We start from the raw sequence: 8,490 nt of genomic DNA on the forward strand, positions 1-8,490 counted from the left end.
GCACATAAAGTTGTTTTCAAACAGCTATGAATTACACATACTCATAGAACTATGAGTCTACCCATACTCACAGGCCTTACGACAAATATGGGCTTTGCACATACCCATATTTTCTATAAAAAAATCACACAGCAGTTCTGCACAAACTGCAGAGGTATAGACTCTGCTCAGAGACAGGCTCAAAAACATTGCCTGACTAAGCACAGTTTCACAGGTTCTAAAAAGAGCCGAGATAGTTAGAACATCAAAATTAATTTTTGCAATGTCTTTGAGTATGTGAACTGTAATGAGCACTGTAAAAGCCCCAGGCTCTGCGCGTAGGACTGCTGTCCAACTTTAAAAAGCAATTGCCTCTGCTTATCAGACTGTATGGACAAATAGGGGTGGGGGTGGTGGTCACAGTGATACCATGTCTCTTTTCCTCCATGCACATATGTTCTGATACATATAGAAACACTAAGCTATGGCTAATGGAAAGAACACTGGAGATGGCGTAAAAGAACCGAGGTCAGAGATCTGCTCTGTCAGCTATTGACTGTGTGATCTTGGACAAGTCACTGTCTTCTCTGAGTAACAATTTTTGGACCTTTAAAATGAGCATGCATGTTATACTGTTAGTATATTAAATTAAATTTTGTCCGTGGAAAGCTTATAAAACTCGATTTTTTTTACTGAGTCACCTCCGTGGTTGTGAAATGTGGTGGTATTGGTCAGGGAAGGGAGAAAGGTACAAACAGTGCTTCTGAGTGTGGTCTCCAGTCTAGCACCATCATCATCATCAGGAACAGGAAATCTTTGGGCCCCATCACAAACCTACTGAATTAGGAACTCTGGGTTTGAGGACAGCAATGTGTGTTTTAGCATGCCCTCCAGCTGATTCAGATTCATGCTAATGTTTGTACACCCCTAATAGAAGACATTTTTTATTTTCTTCCCATTCTAGCCTTGACGTTCATCATTTCTTCTGCCAGGACCATTAACTTCTCAGTCCCTGCTGATTTCTGCTGCATTCTCCCTGAACACACAGACTTTAACTAAATGTAACTAATATTATCCTCAACTCGCATAGTCAGGCTGTGATGAAAATGACACAGCCGTGCAAGTAGTCTTTACTCCATACGGGGACACTTGAGCCCTCCTCAGTTGTATTAGGTTATCCTCACAATGAATGTACAACTTTTATCACTCTCCAGACCCTGTTTTTCTCTTTCAACTTATTTTTTCTGTATAATTGAGACTACAAAAGTGTCAGGAGCCAACTCCTCACATAGTTATTCCTCTCCTCTAAATCTGTCTTATGTCTGCACCCATCTCCCCCTCATTTCCTCCCATCTTGGAGAACATGATGTCGATGTCCCTTCTGCTTTTCAATATGTCCTTTCTCATAGCTGTTTTATCTTTTATTTTACGTAGATATAAGAAAGCTTCCTTCAATTATTTTTAAAACAATCTTATACATACACACACAAGCACACATATATGCATTTACATGCATGCATTTTTATATGTATATATGGATATATGGGCATATATATCTATTTATATCTATGTGTGTGTTATGTATGTACATCTTCAAGAACAATTGACCCACCTATTCACTCAATTCCCTTTCTCTCCTACCACTTCAGGAACTCGGTTCCATCAGTTATCTCTTCTCTTTTATGTCTTCAGCTTCCTCTCATTGTCTGGATCTTTATTATCTAAGAAGATTCAAGTCTTTAAATCAAGAAGACAAACAAAAATTTACAACAGCTATAATAAAACCTTCTTATTCTACTAAAATCTCTTCCTAGTTACTAGTTACTGTTATCTCTGTCTCCTTTCTTTTAAAAATCACTCCTTCCGTGTAACACTTCTTTCGGCTTTGACGTCTCTACCCTACACTGGTTGTCCTCTTGTACCCTGACCATCCTTTCCAGTCCTTACTGAAGTCACTTCTGCCTGTGCACATGGTTTACTGTTGGAGTTTCCTATTGGTCTGTCTCTATCCCCTTCTCACTCTTCTCTCTCCGTGCTCAATCTTATCCATGGTCTTGGTTTCATTTAACCTCACATGCTGATATCTCCCAAATCTATGTCTGCCATTTCTAAGGCTTCCAGGCTCCCACCTGATCTCCTAGTATTTCTAGTCTCTAAACCATCCTCCAGGAGTAAATAATGTTTTAAAATAATTTTAAGCATAATACTTTTTTGATTATGGATAATAGTTGCCCATTGCATTAAAAATCTTACACACAGACACACACACACACACACACAAACACTACTGCTTTCTCTACTCATACCAGAAAACACATCTGTCCCTGAACCTGCTCTCCTTTCTCTGTGCTCTTCTATTCATTCTGCTTCATCTATGTCTATCCTCCTTTTAATGTAGCCAATTCAGATTTCTTATCTTGACAGGTTTTTCTCATCCTTTAAGGCAGCTGGACTAATGCTTCCTCTGTACTACCGCATTCACCTGCAGTTCTCTCGCTCTCTTTCTCCCTCAGTACAAATCACACTGAAATATTTTCAGCCCAAATATACTGTGAGCACCCTGAAAGCCAGAACTGTGTCTTTTCTGCTGATGTATAAAATAGAGTTTACACTTAGTGAAAGTTCAAAGCATGAGAAAACAGGTAAGTCCCCACTCACTCAGCCATGTGAGTTTGCCCTGACAAGAAGACACACTAATTCCACAAAACTCACAGGTGTGTAATAGCTCTTCTGTTCTCAAGTTCTCTTCTAGCCTGTAGTGGGTGCCACCTGCGCTTATTATTCCACAGCATCACTCATCTCCTGTCCCTCCTCTGCCACATCATCCCACCTTTGTCTGTGACATCACCATCTGCAGAAACCTTTCTTCTTCATCTTGACTTCAGCTCTCCTTCTAAACAATGAACCTCCGAAGCAGCCAGTGTTCATAATTTCTCCCCATCCTCCGCCCCAGTGATTTCCATTTTCACTCCAATTCCGGCACCCGTTGAAGTTTCCACACCTCAGAGCTGGTGAACGACTCCAGTAACCCCACTTGAAGTTGTCTCCCGGCAGCTCCTTTCTTCAGATGTCCTGTGACTTTTATGCCCAACCTCCTTGTCTACCTCTTTCTTTCACCTTTGGAACCTCCTACCTCCATTGAGTCTTTTACAGTTAAGCATCTTTTGGGCATCCAGGACGTTTACATTTTTAGAGTGAAAGCAAGGCAGAGGCAAAATTTTCAATGATAAATACAAGGTTCAATACTTCAATTGCAAGAGCAGAAGCAGAATTTATTCACTTTTCCTAGGTGTCAGTTTTCAATCCTGCTAGCCAGAGTTCCTTCATCAAAAACTTGACTGACACTGACTACATTTCACCTCATTTCCTTCTCTCACCTCCCGACAATTGTTCATCCTGCATCGTATTCTAGTTTTCATTCTTAGGCAGTAGATTTTTGTTTGATAAATTCACATACTAAAAATCTAGATAGTTTCCCCGTGACCTCTCATCCTCTGACTCATCCCTTCTTGGTTTCCTAATCAGTGAATGTTGGTTCCAAACCTTCTCTTCTCTCCTGTCCTCATGCCCCAGTAGAGCAGATGCAGTAACTCTGCATTAACAGAAAAATCCAGACCTTCAAGCACAAACACTTTTATCTTTTTTTCTCTTTCCCCTGGCTATTCTTCTCCATTCTTTAATACTCTTCCTTCTACTAGTCAATGTATCCCTTCTACTAAAGAAAGTATCCCTTGTTCTACATCAATGAATTTCTATCACCTGCTTTTGTATCCTTTACCCAACTGCTCTATCCAGTAACTTTTTCCATTTACCCTTTATACATGGTTCCCCATGTAAGAGGGGTTTCCAGAAAGTTCATAGAAGGATTCATATTATCTTTTAATGCCATTTTTCCCATGAACTTTTTGAAGTACCTGCGTACAATAGTTGCATTTTCTTGCATTGTTTCTCAGTGTCTGAGGATAAGACCTATGTGCAATTTTTGATTCTTGAATCCTCTTTAGGAGTCAAGGATCGGTTACTCACCAACCTCTCCCTCCTCACCAGAAAATTGTCCCTCCAAACTGCCCTTCTCCCATCCTACTCCCCAGGAAAGCACAGTCATCTTCAGCTTCCCTAGCCCGTTCCATTCCTCTGTCCTCTGCCCTCTTTGAACATTGTCACGGAGTTGTCCACTTATCCGGTACCCGTTTTTCATTCTCACCTCCCTACTAAAACTTCCCATTCATTTTACAATTTTCTGACCCAGACTTACTTCCCCAATGCCTCCTTCTCAGATTCAGGGTTGCTCAACTGTTCCTTTCACGAACAGCTCAGGCTTCCTTAATATATAGAACTGTATTTCAGGTCTTGCCTCATACAGTGTTTANCATGATAATGCTGCTCAAATATCCACTGTTCTTTTTCCGTATGAACAGTAGGTTCATTCCATTAGAACATAGGATCATTACACCCCCCCCATTAGAATTTAAATGTTAGCATTGTTACTTTTAGCAAATTTGTACTTAACATTTAGCAATAGACATAGGTCATACGATAGTACTGTCTATCACTTTGTAACTGCAATAGTCCCACCCTGTTAATAGGATAGATATTAACCACAGCTTGCCAACCAGAAAAGGTCACAGGTTAACTTCAGGACAATGAGAACATGGTCCCAATTTGATAGATAACCTGATACCAAAAGGAGGAAGCACGAGCTAATCACCTGAGATGTGCTAACGAAGGGAAAAAAAATGGCTTCCCCTGTCCTTTCTAAATTATTAATTCAAGCTTGCTGATGTAATAAAAATGACACCCAAAAACCCCCTGCAGAGAAAAATCTAAATAAAAGGCATTGTCTCATGCTCTACTGTGCTCCAGCTGCAACACACTGACAGCCCGCAGAGAGAGAATGCACATACTGATGCACTGAGGTATTTGTCTGTGTTTTTTATTTTCGCCGGCTTCCTCATCCCTATTTCAAGGACTGGCAAACTAGACTGGAGCTGGTCTCTGGCATATATGCACTTACATGCATGCATTTTTATATGCATATATGTATATATGGGCATATATATGTATTTATATCTATGTGTGTGTTATGTATGTATATCTTCAAGAACAATTTCCCCACCTATTCACTCAATTCCCTTTCTCTCCTACCACTTCAGGAACTCGGTTCCATCAGTTATCTCTTCTCTTTTATATCTTCAGCTTCTTCTCATTGTCTGGATCTTTATTATCTAAGAAGATTCAAGTCCTTTAAATCTCGAAGATAAACAAAAATTTACAACAGCTATAATAAAACCTTCTTATTCTACTAAAATCTCTTCCTAGTTACTAGTTACTGTTTTCTCTGTCTCCTTTCTTTTAAAAATCACTCCTTCCGTGTAACACTTCTTTCGGCTTTGACGTCTCTACCCTACACTGGTTGTCCTCTTGTACCCTGACCATCCTTTCCAGTCCTTACTGAAGTCACCTCTGCCTGTGCAGATGGTTTACTGTTGGAGTTTCCTATTGGTCTGTCTCTACCCTCTTCTCACTCTTCTCTCTCCGTGCTCAATCTTATCTACGGTCTTGGTTTCATTTAACCTCACATGCTGATATCTCCCAAATCTATGTCTGCCATTTGTAAGGCTTCCTGGCTCCCACCTGGCCTCCTAGTCCTTCTAGTCTCTAAACCATCCTCCAGGAGTAAATAATGTTTTAAGATAATTTTAAGCATACCACTATTTTGATTACGGATAATTATTGCCCATTGCACCAAAAATCTTACACACAAACACACAGAAACACACACACACTCCTGCTTTCTCTCCTCATACTGGAAAATATGTGTGTCCCTGAACCTGCTCTTCTTTCTCTGTGGTCTTCTATTCATTCTGCTTCCTCTACGTCTATCCCCCTTTTAATGTAGCCAATTTAGATTTCTTATCTTGACAGATTTTTCTCATCCTTTAAGGCAGCTGGATTAATGCTTCCTCTGTACTACTGCATTCACCTGCAGTTCTCTCTCTCTCTCTTTCTCCGTCAGTACTTATCACACTGAAATATTTTCAGCCCAAATATATTGTGAGTTCCCTGAGAACCAGCACTGTGTCTTTTCCGCTGATGTCTGAGAAAGAGTTTACACTTAGTGAAAGTTCAAAGCATGAGAAAACAGGTAAGTCCCCACTCACTCAGCCATGTGAGTTTGCCCTGACAAGAAGACACACTAATTCCACAAAACTCACAGGTGTGTAATAGCTCTTCTGTTCTCAAGTTCTCTTCTAGCCAGTAGTGGGCACCACCTGCACTCATTATTCCACAGCATCACTCATTTCCTGTCCCTCCTCTGCCACATCATCCCACCTTTGTCTGTGACATCACCATCTGCAGAAACCTTTCTTCTTCATCTTGACTTCAGCTCTTCTTCTAAACAATGAACCTCCGAAGCAGCCAGTGTTCATAATTTCTCCCCATCCTCCCCCCCAGTGATTTCCATTTTCACTCCAATTCCGGCACCCGTTGAAGTTTCCACACCTCAGAGCTGGTGAACGACTCCAGTAACCCCACTTGAAGTTGTCTCCCGGCAGCTCCTTTCTTCAGATGTCCTGCGCCTTGTATGTCCAACCTCCTTGTCTACCTCCTTCTTTCACCTTCGGTGAAGGTTCCTCCTTCTTTCACCTTTGGAACCTCGTACATCCAATCAGTCTTTTCCAGTTAAGCATCTTTTGGGCATCCAGGACGTTTACATTTTTAAAGTGAAAGCAAGGCAGAGGCTGAATTTTCAAAGGTAAATATAAGGTTAAGTACTTTAAATGCAAGACCAGAAGCAGATTTTATTCACTTTTTCTAGGCATCAGTTTTCAATCCTGCTAGCCTGAGTTCCTTCATCAAAAACGTGAATGATACTGGGCCGGCCCCACGGCGCACCTGGGAGAGTGGGGCGCTGGGAGCGCAGCAGCGCTCCCGCCGCGGGTTCCAGACTGGCTGAGTGCGGGGTGGGTGACACGAAGCCAAGGGTTACGATCCCCTTACCGGTCAAAAAAGAACCAAAAAAAAAAAAAAAAAAAAAAAAAAAAAAAAAAAAACCGTGAATGATACTGACTACATTTCACCTCATTTCCTTCTCTCACCTCCCGACAATTGTTCATCCTGCATCGTATTCTAGTTTTCATTCTTAGGCAGTAGATTTTTGTTTGATAAATTCACATACTAAAAATCTAGATAGTTTCCCCGTGACCTCTCATCCTCTGACTCATCCCTTCTTGGTTTCCTAATCAGTGAATGTTGGTTCCAAACCTTCTCTTCTCTCCTGTCCTCATGCGCCAGTAGAGCAGATGCAGTAACTCTGCATTAACAGAAAAATCCAGACCTTCAAGCACAAACACTTTTATCTTTTTTTCTCTTTCCCCTGGCTATTCTTCTCCATTCTTTAATACTCTTCCTTCTACTAGTCAATGTATCCCTTCTACTAAAGAAAGTATCCCTTGTTCTACATCAATGAATTTCTATCACCTGCTTTTGTATCCTTTACCCAACTGCTCTATCCAGTAACTTTTTCCATTTACCCTTTATACGTGGTTCCCCATGTACGAGGGGTTTCCAGAAAGTTCATAGAAGGATTCATATTATCTTTTAATGCCATTTTTCCCATGAACTTTTTGAAGTTCCTGCGTACAATAGTTGCATTTTCTTGCATTGTTTCTCAGTGTCTGAGGATAAGACCTATGTGCAATTTTTGATTCTTGAATCCTCCTTAGGAGTCAAGGATCGGTTCCTCACCAACCTCTCCCTCCTCACCAGGAAAGTGTCCCTCCAAACTGCCCTTCTCCCATCCTACTCCCCAGGAAAGCACAGTCATCTTCAGCTTCCCTAGCCCGTTCCATTCCTCTGCCCTCTGCCCTCTTTGAACATTGTCACGGAGTTGTCCACTTATCCGGTACCCGTTTTTCATTCTCACCTCCCTACTAAAACTTCCTATTCATTTTACAATTTTCTGACCCAGACGTACTTCCGCAATGCCTCCTTCTCAGATTCACGGTTTCTCAACTGTTCCTTTCACGCACAGCTCAGGCTTCCTTAATATATAGAACTTTATTTCAGGTCTTGCCTCATACAGTGTTTATTTCCTCCTCTTCTTTGGGAGCTGAGATTCTCCTGACTCTCTGTGTCCCTCCCCCACTGTTTGGAACAATATGGCACCGTTCACTCAACACAGGGACCTGGAGCACATGGGTATATGCTTTGGCAGAGAGCTGGAGAGAAGAGATCTATTGATAGACCCTCTGAACTTGCTCGGGTGGAGGAGCACAGCAACAACGCAGACGTTCCTGGCTTTATAGTTTTCATAAAATTTCTTCTGTATTTTCTTTCTGATACTAATTCCCTTCCTTCTATGCCTTCAATCCCTCTCTTTTTTCTCTCTTCTGCTTTTCTCATTGCCCTTCTTAAAGCATTTCTTTTGGGGCTTTTTTCATTCATTATTTTCCTAGTGTCTGTCTTGAAACCCATGTGTCTTTTCCACCTTAGTGCTGTCTCTTCACC

Source organism: Galeopterus variegatus, unplaced genomic scaffold (assembly GCF_000696425.1).
Source record: "Galeopterus variegatus unplaced genomic scaffold, G_variegatus-3.0.2 Scaffold12515, whole genome shotgun sequence".
NCBI lineage: Eukaryota > Metazoa > Chordata > Mammalia > Dermoptera > Cynocephalidae > Galeopterus > Galeopterus variegatus.